Source organism: Pseudopipra pipra, chromosome 3 (genome assembly GCF_036250125.1).
Source record: "Pseudopipra pipra isolate bDixPip1 chromosome 3, bDixPip1.hap1, whole genome shotgun sequence".
Classification (NCBI taxonomy): domain Eukaryota; kingdom Metazoa; phylum Chordata; class Aves; order Passeriformes; family Pipridae; genus Pseudopipra; species Pseudopipra pipra.
In genome coordinates, this window is record NC_087551.1 from 98,016,457 (window position 1) to 98,036,491 (window position 20,035).

At 41.4% G+C, this 20,035-nt stretch overlaps 1 protein-coding gene across 20 annotated transcripts in view; it reads right to left on the bottom strand.

Moving 5' to 3' along the window:
• MYT1L (myelin transcription factor 1 like) overlaps nucleotides 1–19,892 on the bottom strand; it is a 305,799-nt gene extending 285,907 nt beyond the window's left edge. For 4 of the 20 annotated variants that reach the window (XM_064650451.1, XM_064650443.1, XM_064650445.1 and 1 more), the window contains exon 1: nucleotides 12,661–13,211. The gene's annotated coding sequence lies outside the window, so the exon portion shown is untranslated. Of the gene's footprint in view, nucleotides 1–12,660; nucleotides 13,217–13,257; nucleotides 13,362–19,771 lie in introns of those variants that run through there. The other 16 variants (XM_064650453.1, XM_064650461.1, XM_064650446.1 and 13 more) reach the window with 8 other exon arrangements.
• Between the last annotated feature and the right edge of the window lie 143 nt (nucleotides 19,893–20,035).

Below are 20,035 nucleotides of genomic sequence, written 5' to 3' on the forward strand. Positions count from 1 at the left end.
TATCGACCATTTTGATGGAGACATACTTTTGCTGGCTTATTGGCAAATAAGGAGATGGCAGAAAAGAGAGAAAACTCATTAAGTGGAATGAGAAAGGAACCACATCCCTCCACCTGGCTCACCAGGCAAAGGCTGGTAAAGACTCACCTAATACATTTACTCGTTATTATTTTTCAGATTACTTCTCAGGTGGTACCTGAAATCCCTTCAAGCAGTAGTGTCTGGCATAGATTTGAAAAATAACATCATACTATCCACCACCATCAAGGAAACCCTGATCTTATTTTCCCTCCTCACTTTCTTTTCCTTGTCGGCCCATAGAAATGGTTTTAAAAAAAAAATGTCTAAAATTAGTGAGTAGCCTGGGTTAGAAATGCTAGTGATAACACAGATCTGCTCTCAAGCCACACTGTCAATTTGCAATCCTCCTGGACACTGTGCTAAGGCACATGAAAAATAAGGAGGTGATTGGTGACAGCCAACACTGCTTCACTAAAGGCAAATCATTCCTGACAAATTTGGTGGCCTTCTATGACGGGGTTACAGTGTTGGTGGATGAGGGAAGAGCGACTGATGTCATCTACCTGGACTTGTGCAAAGACTGCGACACTGTCCTACCCAACATCAATGTCTCTAAACTGGAGAGACATGGATTTAATGAATGGATCACTCAGCGATAAGGAATTGGCTGGATGGTCACACTCAAAAGAGTTGTAGTCAACAGCTCAATATCCAAGTGGAGATCAGTGACGAGCGTTGTTCTTCAGGGGTCGATACTGGTATCAACAAATATCTTTGTCGGTGACACGGACAGTGGGATCAAGTGCACCCTCAGCAAGTCTGCCGATGACACCAAGCTGAGCGATGCAGTGGACACGCTGGAGGGAAGGGATGCCACCCTGACCAACCTTGACAGGCTTGAGGTGGGCCAGAGAAGTTCAACAAGGCCAATTGCCCCCTGGATTGGGGCAATCCCAAGTACAAATACAGGCTGGGCAGAGAATGGATTGTGAACAGCCCTGAGGAAAAGAACTTGGCAGTGCCGGTAGATGAAAAGCTGGACATGATCCGGCAGTGTGCACGCTGGCAGCCCAGCCAACCACATCCTGGGCTGCATCAAAAGAAGCATGGCCACCAGGTCAAAGGAGGTGATTCTGTCCCTCTACATCACTCTCGGGAGACCCCATCTGGAGTTCTGCATCCAGCTCTGAGGCCCCCACCATAAGAAGAACCTGGAGCAGTTGGAGCAAGTCCAAAGGAGTGCCATGAGGAGGACTGGAAGGTTGGATCACTCCCCCTATGAAGATGGGCTGAGAGAGTTGGGGTTATTCAGCCTAGAGAAAAGACAGCTCTAGGGAGACCTTAGAGCACCTCTCAGTACTTGAAGGGAGCCTAAAAGAGAGCTGGAGAGGGACTTTGCTCAAGACCATGTAATGATAGGACAAGAAGGAATGGCTTCAAACTCAGAACAGGTTTAGATTAGATATTACAAAGAAATTCTTTACTGTGAGGGTGATGAGGCACTGCAACAGCTTGCCCAGAGAAGTTGTAAACACCCCATCCCTGGAAGTGTTCAGGGCCAGGTTGGATGGGGATTTGAGCAACCTGGGCAGGTGTTCCTGCCCATGGCAGGGAGGTTGGAGCTAGATAGTCTTTAAGATCCCTTCCAACCTAAACCATTCCATGATTCTCTGAAGATCTAAAAAAGGGCAAAAAGGGCACAAGCATCAGGATAACAGTGTACTGCAAAGCACTGTGCAGCTCATTTATATGCAAAGCTAACTGTAATTTGGATATGCATATCACAAGACAGAAGAAGTTGCACAATGTTACACAAGCAATGAAGCATATCCAAATCTATTTTCTACCTCTCTGCCATACAGTGACAAATAAGGAATCTCTACAACTGTAAATTATCCTCAAGTGATCACAGCTATTTTGTTGAAAACAATTTTTTAACCATCTAGGCCTAAATGCAGTTGTCTAACATTGAAAGAATCCCCTTCTTCTCATGTCTTCTACCCAGGCATGAGGTTTTCAAGCAGTGCCTGTTGCTTGGAAAAACAAGCCATTTAGGCAAAATTTGGAGATTCACAGATCTCAGTGCCACTGAACTAGGTAAACTTGTCAGAGATGGTACCACGTAAATCTTTTCCAATTTCAGCTCCAGAAAAATTTTGCCCTAGAAGGCTGTTTTATTAATTCTCATTAACTTAAAATGAGATCTTTGGCAAACTTTACAATAGTAAAGTCGGAGTTTAACTGGATCCTTTGATTTAAACACAAGAATTTTGAATTTAATTCTCGTTTATTTTGTAACATAAATAAAAAAAGTACTAAAAGCCATTTCTAATAGAAAATCAAACTATTTCACTTGAAAGGAGACATACTGACGTATTTTTTCCATTATTGTCCTACTTTCAGTTTTTCATAGTAAGAACTTCAAATTTGAAGTTTGCCAGTTTTAGTGAATATGCAGTTTATGTTGTCTCAAATCTTCATATGCTTAGGCCTTAATTCTGTAAGCATTTAAGTGGATAGACCTATGAAATCATAGAAGAATCAGGATTTTATTCTGCTATGCTCTGTCTATAAACAGACATCTTGTTTTCTAAAGCATAAGATTCCTCCCAATGTTTCCAGCAGACATCTGCAATTATTAATACATAATTAGCTGGTTCTCAAGATTTGCAGCAATGCATTCAAACTTATCTATTGTCTTGTATGATGCATATAAAAATGTAAGTAGTTAAAGCAAATTGTATGTTCTTCATTTGCACTGATTTTCTTAATTATGTGAGTAAAATCTCTGTGCACAGTTTAAGGCAAGCAAAGCAGTTTCAAGGAAGATGAAGGAAAGGAGGCTGGTTGTATTTAAAAGATTATTTTCCAGAAGCAGTCAGGATCTTACCAGAATGATTATGGATGTATCAGTTACACACTGCTTAGTAAAGAGAAAGGTTGATTAATACTGATATCCTATGCCTTTCAATTTGATACTGTTTTGATCATTAGTGTTCCAGGCTACCTGTAAACAGGGGCAGTAACCTGCCTCTAGGGAGAATGGTAAAATACTTCTTGGCTTATGTCATGGGTGTGACACCTCTTGGGGAATGTTGTTTTTAAGCTTACCATAGCCAAGGTACTGATTGATCAAGAAACTACTTACAGCAATGACATGCCAAACTCAAATCTAGTATTCAGACCTTTGGGCAAAATGATAAAGTCATCAAGAATTCAATTGATAAAGCATGGGTTAATAATTATATCTTAAATGGAATTGCTTTGAAAGCCATACCGGAAAAGTAAGTTAACAGCTGAAAAACCTAGAAACTAACACAAATCCTTTCTTCCCCTGAAGAAATTCTCAATTACTTCAGTGGAACAGGATTAGGCCACTGGCTCCGTAAACACAGCCATGCAAATGTATTGTCTCCTTGTACTAATATAGTTGTCTGGCAAATTCTTTTTTTTGTTCCCCTGATTCTAACACCTTGATGTTTCAGCAGAAAAATAACAGTATGAGTGAACACTGAGACATTTTTTAGCCATTTTTGGGTTACAGTTACCAGTGAGGTCAAAATTTCTTCTTTAAAAGCATTAAGCTATGACCTGAGATCTGTAATTCTCATATATGAAAAGTCGGAATATGTATCAACAAAAAAATTGTCAGGGAAGCTACTGATTTTGCTTTCTCAGTTTTTAGTCCTAAACTTTTGTTTTCTCTTCATCTCTTAGCTGGTAAAAATGAGGAACAGGTGGAATCTCCTGACTTACTTACATCCTTACATCAAAATACTACAGATAACTAAGAAAAGGCCTCTTTTCTCCCAGAACAAATATCTTTTAATGTCCAGTTTACAGTAGAAACCTTTCCCAGCAAGCAGCTGTGCCACTCCACAGCTTTTGGGAACACAGGTTGTCTGGAAATCATGTTATCTTGAATCACAAAATCATATATTATCTCAAGTAGGAAGGAACTCATAAGGATGGAGTCCAAATCCCTGTTCCTTGCAGGACTACCGAAAACTAAATCATAAGCCTAAGAGCAGCATCTTGATGTTCCTTGAACTCCATACAGGCACTTAGGAAGGTCCACACCAATAAAGTTTTCTTCATAAATGGCTCTGTTAGACAGGAGATTTTGGAATTCAGAATAGTTTATACAATTTCCAGACAATTTGGTGGAGAAATGCTTGGCAATGCACTGTGGACCTTAAAACTCTGCTTAAGGAATTGTAAGAGTTTAAGCCTGGCTTCCCCCAATTCCTGTTTTCTTTGTTGGGGTTTTTTGAGAGCCCCTGGTTCTTCCTTCATTTCCTCATTTTAATACTTCCATGTTTTCATACTCAATTTATAAAACCACTAGAAACATATATGGAACAAACCAGTGGAGTTCTTACGTCTCTTTCATATTGTAATACCTGTTTTCCCTGAACATTCAGAGCTTCAATTTTATCAGAAGATTTTTCAAGAGGAAAAGTAGAAGATGGAGGCAGAAAACTAAATTTGCCCTGAAGTAGAAGCATTCCACAACTGGTTTAAACACACCAAGAGTCATGATATTTAGCCCTTGATGCAAATATAGCATGCTCAATAGCAGAAGCAAAGCTCTTAGATACAGGACATTGCAATTCCAGTTCTTAATTGTGTGCTGAGTTTGTATCAACCTTTCATTGGAAGCACCCCTAAATCAAAAGCATTTACACACTGAGAGTTAGTGGCATATGGGCTCTTGGAACCTGTAAACCCTGACTGTTTAGCAGTGGTTAGCAACCTGGTGTTGACAAATCTTACGTATTATAAAAAGGTGTCGTTATATATATATATATATAAAAAATATGTTACTATAAAGGTGTGACTCTTGTAAAGTGTAGGAAAGTAAACAAATTAGCTAGCAAGGTATCCCATTTACACTTCTCTTAACTTCCTCATACATAAACACAAGCGAGACTTTCGAGTAGTTACATGAAGTGAAGGGAGCTCCTTAACTTCTGTGAAATTATGAAATCCATGTAGAGCTCACATTTTTAGGAATCCTTTTGCAATATAGTAGTGCAAAGACACTTTTCTAGACCACAGTATTTATAAAGATAGCTACTTCATTAACTGTAATTCTCAAAAAGCTGCTCTATCTTTTCTTTCCTAGTTCCTGAAGTGATTCACCTAGCATCTGGAAACAAAGATACATGTATTGCTCAATGGCTTCTGATGTATATTTGGTAAATTAAAAACATCTCTAAAACCAAAAATGAAGATGCTTTCACTCAGTGGAAAGACTTGTAATTCTGAATACAAAAGCGCAATTATAGGAGTCAATCTGAATACAATTCCTGGAAGCCTCAGAAGCATACTCTGATATGTGTTATTGGCAGTACTGCTTTGAATCTGCTTGTTCTGCTCTTTGAGTAAGCTGTACTTATGATTGCTAAAAAAAAATGAATTTCAAGTTAACCACATTTTACTGAATTTGGCAAGAAGCACAGGTAAAGAGTGTTCCATACAGTTTTCCAAACAGAACAAATACATCACAGTTTTTGCCAAATAAAAATTTATTAGCCATAACAAACAACATATAAAATGACAAATAAAACATTCAGGGTGCCTGAGTCATTAACATATGTGCACTCTTGTCATATGCCCTTATTTTCCACTGGAGTTGGCTAGAATTAACACTGTGGCAATCTGTGCTGGCTCTTGGGCAGGTAGGAGGTAAAGAAAGAAGGTATATGGGATGAGACCAACTCTGCAGAGCTGTCTATGAAGCACAGTGACGGCTGCAGTGAAATCACTGGGTGTTTTGTCCCATACTGCTTTGCAGTGCCTGCATTTGCTAAATCAGGACGCTCAGTCTTCAAAGCAAACTATTCAAGTGTGCCTTCTCTCCATCATATTGTGTCACAAAGGCCAAACAGACCTATGGAAAAGATCTACCCTTTTCTTTCTTTTCTTTCTTCTAATCATCATCTGCTTCTTCTCAGTCAAGGTCACTGATAAGCAACAACAAAACAAAAAAGGCAGTGTTAGATTGGACAGGTCATAGACAAAAATCTCCATCCTTTTCCCACAAACGTTTTTTTCATAAAATATGAAATGGGTCAGCCTTGTAGTGGGCAGTTCAGAAAGTCCGTCAATGATGGCTACTTAAAGTCTAGCACCTTTTGAAGAGTTGGCATACAGAGAGTGTGGACTACCAGATATACCAACTGCAGAAACATGGCAGTAACTCTGACTGAACGGGCAGTGATCTGTTCATAAAGTGCAGAGACCTCTGAGAAAGTTCTTCAGAGCTGCTGGAGTTTGCCCAGACATGTTACCAGCCTTTCTGCAATGAGCACTTCTCCAGAGCTGATAAAGGTGAGGCAGTAACACACTGTAAAAGAAGAAGAGGCCTTCTTCACTCTCAACATCTAAAGAATGCTTGCTGAAAAATGCTGACAATGTCCTGAAGATAAAAGGGGATGTTCATGCAAAGATCAACCTGAAAATCCATGAATGGAAACAGATAGCTGCTATTGTTTAATTCAGTGAGTAGCTTCTGTGAGCCAACATCAAAATGTCTTCATTTCCCTAAATAAAAAAAATGTTTTGACTTCGGTTTACTCTCAGAAAGCAAGGGACTACATGTATGGAAGTTCTACTACATGGCTACATTTTATTCAAGAAAACACAGTTTCAGTAACCACTTACAAGACTGCTTTTTATAGGCTTGTTTCCCATCTGGTTTAATGGCATACTAAGGTGTCTGCTTCATTGCCATTGGTTTTGCCTCTCCATACAAAGAACTGATATTCAGTCACAGAAATTCTACATGCCTACCACACATTTATGTATATTTAGAACACGTTTATGAATATTGCATGTGGTCTATTCCATCTTTTGGGGTTTTTACTGATAATTGACAGTACCTGTAAGAGAGCAAAAATAAACTAGCAATTTGAAAGACATTTTCTTTGTTTCCTTTCCTCTTACAACTAGACAATATTCTAAGAGATGGATGGAAGAACTGAAGAGAAAGAATAAGTTCTCTTAGAGCTGCAAAAGAAAGTTTGTAAAAAAACCCAAAAAAACTAGCAGAAGTAGCATATAAAAGTAAACCTACCTGAGCTTTCTTTGTTTTTCCAGCTGGTTTTTGGGTTCATGAAGTACTCCTGACTTCCATTCAAGTAGACCTCCTGACTCCTCTGTGTAATCCTTTTCAACAAGCTTGTTGTCCATATCCACTTCTGAGGCTGTTCTCTTTTTTGAGGTCAAATGTCCAATGGTCATGGAGTTCTAATTTTCCTTAGCATCCAAATTCTGTATATTGGTTTACAGAACCTCAGTTTTTCCACTAGCAGGTTCCTTTTAACTCAATGTTTGATTCTTTTTCCCTGTTGTGATATTGTTACTCATTCCTCTCATCACAACCTCTCCATCTTTTACTTGCAATGTCCAAAAATCACCTTAGTTTTTGTGAGAATGCTGCAGCCTGGCCTGCACCCACTATCCCTGAGGACTGAAGTAGGCTATTTTCCTGGAATATGGAGGTCCAATAACTCCACACAGAGTAAAGCCTTTAAGGTCAAGTAGATCCAAACATGCAGCATATTTTAAAAGGTTGAGAAAAATGTTTATTCATCACTGGAAGTGATGAGATCTGGAGTCTGATGAAAAACTGGAGTTTGAGATTGGGTGCAGGTTGATCACAGCCAAAGGATCAGAGGATTGTGAAATTCTTGACGAACTTAGTAAATTTTTTTCTCTTAGTAAATAAGTAACACATCAACTGTGCAGGCATCTCACCACTGCTGGAACAGAGAGCTTTTCCTATGTGTGAGGATAGCTTAACTTGACCTGCGTAAACTCTGGGTGTTTCCTAGCAAGACCCGGAATGGACTTTGTGCTTGCACGTGCTGAAAAAACACAAGCATTACTTTTTAGTGTCAACTCTAAGCCCAAGGAATTTGTTTTTTGGATTTTTAAATCAAACTATGCATAACCAATTCAGAAATATCATTCTGAATGCATAACAACTTGTTTTAGACATTCCAAGAGCACTATAAAAATATACAGAAAATAAAAAGCCCCGCACTTAACCTCATCATTTTCCATGACATAACAGTATTATTTCTTCCTAAATACGCATATACCCAAAACCAAGCCTGAATATTTATGGACAGGACATGACAGCCACAATGTATGCAAGTTGTTATAAACACAGTCTCATATTTAAACATGGGACTTTTCCTCTTCAGACAACAGAGGAATTGCTAGTATTTCTGAAAATGTTACTAAAACAAATCACCAGTGCTGAAAACTAATGCACTGGATTTAACAACTAATTCTGAAGAAGGAGATAAGAAATAAAAGGATGAGCCACCAATTCATAGTGTCACAAGAGGCTTGGGAAACCCCCTTTCAAGAGTATTCCTTACGTGAGAGAATGCCCTGCTGCAGCACTGGAAGGAATGCCAGAACATCTACTCCCTACAGTTTATCCTCATAACAAACCTTGGAGATCTTATCTTTCTGCATTTTGACTATTTCGTTTGAATCAAGGCACTGTTCAGAAAGTGACAAAGACAGACTAGGTTAAACGCTGTAACATGGTACTTATTCACACCACATTAGGCAGAGGAACACTAAAATTAGGCATAAAATTTTATTCCCTTGGTAATATCCTCCAGTATTGGCTAGAGACAGGAGGAGAAAAGGGGATTTCCCTTGGAAAAATAAAGCAAGCTATTGATATGTAATATAAATATTGCAGTATTACATCTTTCAAGTAAGTATCACTGTTTCTATCGGGGACACACACACACACACACACACACAGACACACACACACACACCACACACAGGACACGGGGGAAACGACATCACCAGAGAGCCTGGAAAAAATTAGCCATTCAGTGAGCAGTCTAAAGGCTTTTTTTGCTTTGTTACTATACTCTCCATTACATTCTGTCCGTAAGCAATCTTATTAATTACAAAAACACGAGAGAGTAAGGAGATGTTTTCTTTTGATTTTACTGGAGCCCCATTAGAGATGTATTTGGCCTGTCACTTTATAAAATGATATTACAAGTTTGTTCCAAAGCCCTCTTTCCCCTCTTTGCTTTCTTTCCATTGGGGTTAGCAGCAGGCCCGTGAAAAGTAGGAACAAAACAGCAGCCTTCTTAAAACCTCTCATGAAAATAATACTTTTTTTTTTTTAATTGCTGCTTTGCACTGATTCTCTTCACCACCACACCAAGCGATGGACAGCACTTGCCGGATTCAGACTGAACCAGCTGAAGTCATGCCAAATGAACATACATCTGTAATATAGCATGCCCTTTTTAATCAACTTCCTGATGAAAAATGCCATGCTGACAAAAGGTATGAGAAATGCAGACCTTTAATACTTCACAAAATAACAGACCCCAGTGTTGGTTTGGTTGGAAATCTGTGACCTTACAGATGGCTATCAGTTTGCCTAGTGCAGAGCTGTAATCAATTTGGCTATGATAGACCCTCAAGAAATATAAAATTTATTGTGAAGGAAACTGGTTTCTGAAACCAACTGCCCAGATGCATTAGGCAGGCGCGAGTTTCAGCAAACCAAAGGGTCTACTGGCAGACACAACATTGATTTCTTATTGTTTACAACCTACCAGACAGTTCTATACCGACCTGATTGGATGGATCTCTGTGGAGTACCCTGCAGCCCTGGTTATTTCCACAACCAAGTTGGCCAGTTTCCTTACTAAGTGACTGTGTTCCACATCTGCAGCTTCAGTGCAAACATATTGAAGTAGGATATACACACTGCAAATCTGATCTGAGATCAGATTTTAAATCCTATCTAATGTTTACTGTTTTCATGACCAGAAGTATGATCCCTTTTAAGGAATCAAAAATCCTATTATGATTTTTGTCTGTCTCCACATCTCACACCCCCCTCCCAACACAAGACATTCCCCCTTCATTTTAGTTTCATTGCATTTTGCTGCTTTTTCTTCTATGACTAAAATAGGCAGAGTACTTCTAATCAAAGCAAAATACTGTGAAGGAGTCTAAAGAGGTAATCTTTGTCAACAACCTACAAAAGCTTTGATTTGCTCTTCCTGTGACTTTTTCATCTAGGATACGTGTAGAAGATGATACTATTTGGTTTGTACCCATTTTCATTCCATAGAAATCTGGCTGCTCTTCTGTTTAAAACCTCATTGATAATCTTATTAGTACTTCTCATCATTATTACAACAAAGAAAAGGTCAGCAAGTAATCCACAGCCATAAACTTTTCTGGTACTATACTATCAAGAACTTCACATCTTTACTGAAAGTTGATCAACATGATGCAAATGTTTATCAAGCTCAGCCAAAGTGGTATTAAATTCAGTATTTCCATGAGGATATTCAGTGTTGTACACCTATTTAATATCAAAGTACTTTTCCATCACTGAATTTCTCAACAGAACAATTACTGTTCTCAGAGTTGATCAAGAAATAGATTCTATCACAGACAACTTTGTTTTATAAATGTGCGATGCACTTAGAAAGAAATGCCCATGCTGATTTCCTGTGGAAATGCTGATGGATGAGAATTATATTTTCATTCTTTTGGAGTCCAAATAAAAGCCTGACCAGCACAGAACAGTTTTAAAAACAGTACCTTTTCTGCCATTCACACGGCAAAGTTTCTATGCCTAGTTAATAACCTGCTGCATATGTGTATGCATGTATGTGTGTGTAATCAAAATACTCCTTTGCATATCTTATTCACCTCTTCAACACAAAAATTAAACAAAATAGAAAAGAACAGGAAAAAAAGAGACCCTCAAAATAGTCCTTAACAAATCTGAAAAAATAATACACCTCTGGTTACACTGAAGTAGCGCCTCTTCTTTCTTAATTGTCTTTGTCTCCAAACACACAGTTGCTCAATTCTGTAATATGTAAGATCCAAGGCTACAGAGTAAAACAACAAAGTCACACTATGAACTAAGAACTATTACAATAAAACTGATGCCCTTTTTGAAAATGTGAGCATATAACTTAGTATTTGAATCTAAAACTAAGAAACCACTGCAAATGTTTAGCATTGCCCTTGTTGGTGAAAATACAGGGGGGAGAGAGGGGGAAGAACATTCACTCTCCAGAAAGTTCAAGCTGCAAAATACATACAAAATTGAATCCATTGTTAGATTAGTTTAAAATGCACCTAATTCTACATTTACTCATTGTAATCATTTACTCTTCTCTTTGTTTCTCTTGATAAATCAATATAGCTTTTAGAAAAACATAATCATTACTTTTTTTCCCCAGTGAAAAATCCTGTTTCATTACATACAGTCTTGCATCACTCTGTATTTCTGATGTTCGAAGTGTTATGCTACCATCTCAATTGTTTTTAAATGCCTCATATTGCAAACATATTCACTAGACGACAACACACCAACCAAGTTTAACCTTATCATACCAAACTTGATCAACCTTAATAAATCATCAGGAGTACCTGCTAACTGCCTACTAAGGGTTAACGGTTTCTCCCAATATTTTCCTTTTTTTTTTGCAAAGTGACATGACAAAGACTTTTATTTGTTTGGCAATTTTTGAGAATAAACTATCACACAAAACTGAAATGACAATTAAAAATAAAAAAGCAGAGAAAGGTAAAAACTAAACATCATTTGGAACTGTAGCTGTTGTTCTCCAAAACAACATAATTAAGGGTAAAAAAACCCCACACTGCTCAAATTAAAGCAAATAATTTATTAAACTGTTCCACAATAGTCACAAGAACTATGTAAAGACAATTAACAAATAAAAATTTCTACTTAACCCCAACCTTAGCTGCAGCTTCAAAATTAGGTCAGTTAAAATGAAAATCACCATTTTTAAGGAGATAAGGAATCATTAAAATTGGATAAAAATATTCCTAAATGACTACACAAAAAAAGCAAATGTAACCAAACGTTAAAGTCCCCCATATTTTATACACAGTATCAGAATTATATAAGAAATGCCTATCAATAGATGCTCTGTTTGAGAAGTGGAATTCCAGTCTGACTCAGTGTTATTATCTGGCAAAAAAAATATATAATTCCCAGATAGCTTGTTTATTTTCTTCTTTTGTTTTCTCCTCTCAAAAAAGAAGCCTTTGTAAGGACACATATATAAGGGAGATATTTGGAACTGAGAGAATCACTAGTAATTTGTCAATCAACAACTTAGGTTTTAGCATTACTGGTGAGTTTGTGTTAAATAAGCATTTTTTTCCTTTCAACCAAAATGCATACCACACCAATCAAAGCTAATCACAGCTGGCCTTTCATTGAAACAGTAGTTGCTAATTTTACAGATCTGCCCACATTGTTCTAGAAAATAGGAGGCAGAAATCTGACATTTCCAGCTCTCGTTATTAAAACAACAATCACTGAGAGCTCGATCCCGTTCTCACTGGAAGCAATGTCAAACTCCCCGTTGACTTCAGGGAGAGCAGGATCGGGCCCCCTGAGGTGCTCAGCCTCCTCCAGCTCTATGCTCAGGAGTATGTGTTGAGGAACTGGGGTAGGAGAAGTACAAACCCCAGCTATTCCTTTGTTAAGTGCCCAAAGAGTTGAACTTTCCATCACTTCGTCAACAACAGCAAAGTGCACTGCAAACAACAGTGATAAAAGGACATATTTACCTTGAGGGAATAGCAAAGGGAAAGCCGCAGAAGTGCAAAACAAAGTAGTCCAAAGGAATTATCTATGCATGCAGTCCAAACGTGCACCTTCAAGTAGGCCACAGTCTGTCAAGCAGTCGTCTCAGCACCAGCCACCCTGCCTTCCATCTTACGAGATTCACCCAGAAAACTGACAAACCTGCTCCACGACAACAAAACTCTCCTAATGCTTTTGAACGCCCACCATTTGTTCTCCATTCATCCAATCAACTTTCCACTGCACATCTTCTCCTGCCACTGAGGCTCAGAGGCAGGATCCCTTCTCATCTGTATGCTAATTATTTTGCCACATGGACAAAAGTAATAATGCTTTCAGACAGGAAACCAACGGGCCTGAAGTCGAAGGCAGAAATTAATAAGTTTCCACCACTGAAGGCTGAGAAGATGGGCATGCGTGTAGCTCTGTGGCTGATGGATCAGCTGTAACCTCCATTTAAGAGCAGCAGAGAGGCGACGGGCTGGAGGAAGCCTAGGTAGCGTAGCATGCATCAAGCCCGAGTTCCCCTAGAGACCACATTACTGCAGCAGAACAGCATCCGTAGCAGATTGCTGACTTACCCCGCCTCAGCCCGCATCCTTTAAGCAGCGCGGCGCGCATCCATCCCGCCGGCCCCGCGGCGCGGTGCAGTGCCCGGCGCGGCCGCGCAGGCCCGGCCCCCGCGGCGCGGCGGGAGGCGGGCAGGGCTGGGGCAGGGCTGGGGCAGGGCTGGGGCCGCGCACCCCGGCCGGGCTCCCCGGCGGCGGGGGGCGCCGCGCCGGCGCCGTGTTCCACCCAATGGAGGGGAACGCCGAAACGCCGCAGCCGCCCGGGAGGGGAGACCGCTAAAAATACTCCCCTGCCGCTGTGCTGGCGTAAAATGGTGTCTCCGATAGAGAACACCCCCCCGAAAAAAAAAAAAAAAAAAAAAAAAAACCTCCAACAATTAGGTCTCTAAATGTATCTCGAAAAGAAAATAATGACTGAAAATCATCATTGTTTTGCCCCTGGGGTACCACTCCAGGGTTTATAGAACTAATTCAGCTGGATTGCTGAAGCCTCGCTTATTTTACCTGTCCACACCATCTTATCCCCTTTGAAACAAAAGAAATTAACTATTTATAAAGCAGCCTTACACTGTTAGCAACTTGCGCGGCTCAACTTTATATGATCAACGGCCCCAACAGAAACCAGGGCTCGCACGCAAAAAGGGCCGGATTTGCATGTGCAAACCCTTAACAGCGTTTCCCCAACAATTTGACGTGGATTTTGTGGGTCTCGCTGCCTGCGTTTAGCCAGGGACCGCGTTACTAAACGTGTCAAACAGACAATGACTGGGAAGAGGCACCTCACGCCTTGCACGGCTGTGCAGAGGCTTTCCTCCGGCGCTCACCCGCCCGCGGGCAGCCTCCCTGAGGGGCTCGCCCCCGGGCTGCCGGATGTCCCTGCGACGGGAGCGGCTTGACAGCGGGGAGTCGCTTCGTTTAAACCCGTCCCCGAAATGTCATTTCGGTAGCAGCGTGACAGGCTGTGATCTTTACGCGGAGGCGGCGGCACCCCCCTGCCTTGGCACGGCTCCGCACGCCCCCGCGGACTCAGCCCTGCCGTGCCCCGGCCCCTGCCCTGGGCTCCGCCGCGCCTCCCGCCGGGTCCCGCCCGCCCTCCGCATCCATGCCCGCGGGCAGGCTGTTCCGCACGGGAAGGACCCTGGCTAGCGCACGCATACAGCCTACACGCCCTCCCTACACACACGCGCGCCTGCCGGTCTCGTTGCCCTCCTCATTGCCATTGTGGTGCTGCAGCCCCCTCCTCCCCGCACCTCTCCCTCCTTCCCTCCCTCCCCGCCGCGGCTCGCCCTGCGCGGCTCTGCTCGGTGCGGGCACCCCCGCGGCTGGCAGGGTACCGCGGGCAGACCCTGCCGGCCGCGACAGAAGCGGGGGAGACTGACCCGACAGTCACAAGGAACACCCTCCTCCAGCCCTGGGAGGTAATCCCTCCCGAGCCCGCTGCCTGACGTGTGGAGACCAGACATGTCGGTTACTGTAGAGGTTACCATTCCCTCCCCACCCAGGCAACACACTGCGGTATGAAGGGGAGTCCCCGCATACCAGCCCTTTGCACCCCGAGCCGTCAGAGCAGCTCCACAGCCGCACTCCGATGGCAGGAGGGGGGTTTTTGGAGGGAAGTTTGTCACAAGGATTCAAAGGAGAGTCAGCCTGCTGCGGAAGGGACTAACAATAGCAGAGCCCTCACGACATCCACGCTCTTGGTGGAAAACGCAGTGTTTCCCTCAGAAAGCAAAAAAAAAAAAAAAAAAAAAGGACTTACGTGTCTCTTCCCCCGCCCCCCCCCTTCATCTCTCCACCTCGCTCGTGGTTTGGGGTTTTTGTTTGTTTTTTTTTCCTTAATTTTTCTCTGTCATCTCTGATTACATCTCCCCGCACTCGCAGGGCTCCCCCGAGGCCGAGGCGCGGAGCCCTCGGGAGCGGCCGGGCCGCAGGTGCGGGCGGGGAGCGCGGAGGGCGCCGCGCAGGGCGGGGGCGGGTGGGGGGAGCGGGTCTGCGGGGAGAAAAGCCTCCTCGTAGCGCGGAGGGAGAGCTACCATGTTTGTGTCGTAGCGAGGGCATGTCAGTTTGGGTTTTTTCCACACAAATCAACGCAGCCTGTGAAGCACATACGCACACCTGGTGATGAAAGGGCCCCCCTTGTAAGTGTATAGGGGTATCTACACCCCTACAGATGAATCTCAGCGTTTCTAATGTCAGGTTTACATGTAGAACCTTTGGGTAACTGTATCCGTGTTTGGAAAATCAAGGCTTGTCTTCTCTCTCTGCTAGAGCTAGCTTCTTTCTGTTACATCCTGGCTAGCCTTAGTGTCATAGTGAAAGCGACTACGTGGCACATATATCATGGCAGGTAGTGTAAAACTTTTTGAAGGAGATTTAGCTGGGGAAAAAAAGCTCATCTTGTACAGCCTTCGGGATGACACAAAGAAACAGCCTGGTGCTTCTCCCACTGAAGACAAAACCAATACTTGCTTTAATTGGGGTAGAACGTACATAAATCCTGTGTTGGTGAGTGTTACGGGGGGGGGGGGGGGGGGGGGCACTGCATAAATTAGAAGCACTTACAAAAAGACCAGCATGGAAAAAAATTTGGGAGACTGGTAATTCATTGCCCTAATTATCCTCCATAAGTTGTTAGGGTATGGGTTTAATGTTGTGGGTTGGATTCTCCCTCCCCCAGCCTGTGTCTCGTCAATGCGCATTATCCATGGGGAAAAGGAGATGCAGGTCATGTTTAAGCAGCATTAATGAGAGCACAGTATTTTTCCTGCAGGTTAAGTAAGCCAGGTTAGCAAATTTCAAGTAAAGTATGGTTGAAAACCTTCCATTTCTTTTACTTTCTGGCTGGTAGCAGTTTCTAACAAGTCTTGAAACATTAGACAAACACAGAAAGCAGAACTCAAGCATCAGACGAACCCACTACTGTCAATAAGGGAGTACAATTTCAGCTTGACAGGAGTATTACAAGAATATACCCGCTAACGAGCAGCCTTAATTGGCTTGCATATTGTGGCTGTCACTGTTAAAACCTGTTCCTATACAATCCTATTTTATACATCCTTTAAACATATAGTTCTCTAAAGCAGTTAAAGAGACAATACTTTACACACTGATTTGGGGTGGAGAAAAAAAATGAGAAGAATAGGAAATAAAAAGAAAATAGGAAACTCTATTAAAAGTATTATATCAGTGACTAAGAAACTATGCAAAAGTCATAGTAAAAAAAGCAACGGACTTTTTTGGTTTTAGTGCACTTTGTCAGTTTTGAACCTAAATTATTATTTATGCATAGATTACAATGGCTGCAGAGGTTTCACTGACATTTACTGTACTCAAATCCTTTAAAACATAGTGTGTTCTTTAACAGATCCCTCATTTTCCTCAGCAGAACACTTTGTCTTTAAAGTATCTTGAATTTCATGATTTGCAGGAGCTCACTGCTCATCCTGGCAAATCCTTCACACACCAGAGTTTAATGTGTGTCTTCAGTTTCCAGTACAGGGTCATGGTCATAAGGAATACAAACCAAAGAGAAGATAGTAAAAAAAAAAAAGTTACTGCGCATGTGCAATTGGTTGATAATAAATGATAACAATGTAACTTCTAGATAATAAAGTCAAAATACCAAATAGGGCAGAGTCCTAGTGCTGTGTAAAATGCCTTACCTTAAAGTTATTCCTATCTGATTTAGATCTGCCTAATCCACAAATTTGAATATAAAATACTGTTGCAACTGAAGACTGCAAAAGTCATTTATATGTATAACGATACCTTAAAAAGATCAATTTTCAATCAATAAAATGCTTCCTATTGTCAAACACCAGAAAATGGGAATTCGCAGTGTAGATGCAGGAAAGACCCTAGGCACAATAGTGCTGGTGAGGGCAAACATAATTTTTAAGGTGATGAGCTGGATATGCTGGGGTGTTGCACAAAAAAATAAAAAAACCTAAATAGATAAATGAAAGCATTTAGCTCAACAAAGCACTCTTTACTAGGATGAAAAAGTCTGGCTAAGTATGGTGACACCTGTAATGTCCCTCACATTCTTAGAGTTAAACTGCACTGCTGCAAGGAAGTGCTGTTTAACCTGCACTGCCCCATGGATCGATCCCAGAAAACAGAACGCAGATGAGGACAGGTTTTGGAGGAGAGAAAGAATTTAAATGCATTTAAATGAAGAGATCGGCGCTTTACCACAGCCATCTTCCCGCCACCTAATTAGAAGGCATGAAGCCTCTCCTGCCTTTACCTCCGGGAGCAGTCGCTGGGCGCGGGGCCGGTGAGCGGGCAGACAGCTCCCACTGAGGGCAGCTCCCGGTGAGCGGGCAGACGGCTCCCGGTGCGGACAGCTCCGGATAAGCCGGACAGCTCCCGGCGCGGACAGCTCCCGGTGCTGAAGGAACCGCACCGCCGCGCCGAAGGGGGCGGCGAGGGCTGGGGCTGAATAGCGCTGTCTGCAGAACAATGGCAGCCAACTCCAAATCCTGCTATAATCACATTAATGAGATTAATCAGTGAATTAGCAGCAGTCAAATGTCAGGGTGGCGGGGAGGAATCCAACCAAGCTCGGTAATTAACTTTTGGGGGGCAGGAGAAGGGAATCAACTGAGTTTTCTGTTAGGCTTTTCCCGAAGTTTAGCAGGTTTTATTCACCAGCCTTAGGAAGATGCTGACAATTCAAGTGGAGGGGGGAGGAGGGGATAAGACGGAGACCTCAACCTTTGCGTGCTAGAAGACAGCCTGCTAATGCACAGTATCCCATTACTTCCAGCTGAAGTCCATTGAGAAATCTAGCACCGTTTCAGACACCCCCCCTCCCCACAGCCATCAGAGCCGCACTGGGCTGAGCTCTGAGTGTGAAACTAGTTCTGTGAGCTAACTTCCACCGCAGATTCCAATAGGCATGATAAATATGGCGGATGCCAAAGAAGCATTAGATCTTATTCCTTTTTAAAAATGTACAACATACTCTTTCTGAAATCAGAGGGGTAGGAGAAAAGAGTGCCCTTTAAGGAACTATCAGCAATAGATTATCATGACAAGTTAATGCTAGCTCTGTTGGAGAGTGTTTTCTAAACAAAAACAAAAACAAAAACAAAAAACCAAACCAAAACAAAACCACATTAAAAAAAGAGGAATTTTATTCAAGTAATTTAGAGCAAGCTACTTAATGTAGATAAGTCAGAGATCTGGTCTCTAGCTGACCTCAATAAAAGTGAAACTTCTCTCCACCTGAAATCCAGCACCCACGACCATTTCTCTGTTGCAAGTGCATAATACAAAAAAAGATTCCCCGTAGATTATAAATAAAATCCAAAAGTATTTATTTGCAAGAAAGAGAGTACTGCATTGCTCTTTTTCTATCTTTAAAAGGAGTATTGTCAACCATGCAAAGCACTTATTATGTAAAAAGGCTACTTTATGCACACGTTACTTCTGCAGAGAACAAATAAAGGTTTAAAAAACCCTCCTCTGCCTAGATAAGGCTGTGCACGTTGTTCAGAACTCAGAAGAAAATGGCATGCTTCTGTTCCATTGAGTTTAATCTTTGTTAGTAACAAATAAAAGAAGCAAACCTGTGTAATGCCTCTTCCATAAGACACTAGGTAGTTTCTTTTTTACTAATGTAAGTAGTTTTCTTTTATACTCTTTGGCTACTTTTTAGCACTAAATTAATAGGATTGAGAAATCTGCACTAAATGTGCACGGACTATAGTCATACTTACAAGAACTATTTTAAAATTGAAGTATATACTACAATTTTTTCAGGGAGTTAACTGAATTAACCACTCATTATTTACAAAGCTTTTTCTCTTTAAAGTATTATCGATATGAAACATTTAAGACAGTGTTCTTTCAAAAATGCTACTCTTATACAAGTGTTCCCCTTTAAAGTACAAATCCACTGTTTTCAAAAGTCACTTTAGAGTAAAACATAGTATCTTATAATCTTTTATTTAATTGCATTTGGCTGTCATTGAGCATTCCAATCTGTGAAGTTTTTGTCTCGGGTTCTCCATATCAAACAAGTACTGTCCACATGCAGCAAGTTTATATAAACAACAACATGCTTAATGCATGCAACATAATGCGTTCATATAGTAAACACACTTCAAGATTTTTTATGAGCTATTCTACAGCCTAAAATAATTTCAGCTGCACAGCAGTATTGCCAGAAGAACTCGAAAAGAGCAAACAATGGACATTTAAGTACAAGCTAAAGAACAACTGCAAAAATCACAACAATCTTTCCAGATAGCTACAAGAATCAACCCCCACCCTGCACAAAACACAGTCCACACCTGCACCGTTAACCATTTACAAGTTAAACATAAGCAAGACATTTCAGCATGGTTAAGAAACACCCTGGCTTACTACAACTTTGAAAGGATGAGGAGTAAGAAGCATACCACAGAGACCCAGAAAAGGCTGCTTTTTTCTTCATTGAACACTGAAAAGATACCCCATATTCCAGGGAATTAAAATATATATATAAATATATATATATATATTAAAATACACCCACCAACACTGAGTAAAAAAACCAGGGGGGCTTCAAGAAGACTGCAGGGAAAAAGCTCTCACTCTCTTTAGTGTGCAGAAGCTTAGGGGGAAAAAAATGTCGCCCTGGCAGGAATGACAAATGCAGTAGGATAGGCTAGCAGGCCTGAGGGATCTGTTTTACTTCCACATACATCCTCTAATGCACGCACTCCCACTCATCCTCTCGAGATGCCTTTTTTTTTCCTCCACTTTTTTTTTTTTCCACCAGCTCCAAATCCCCGGCATA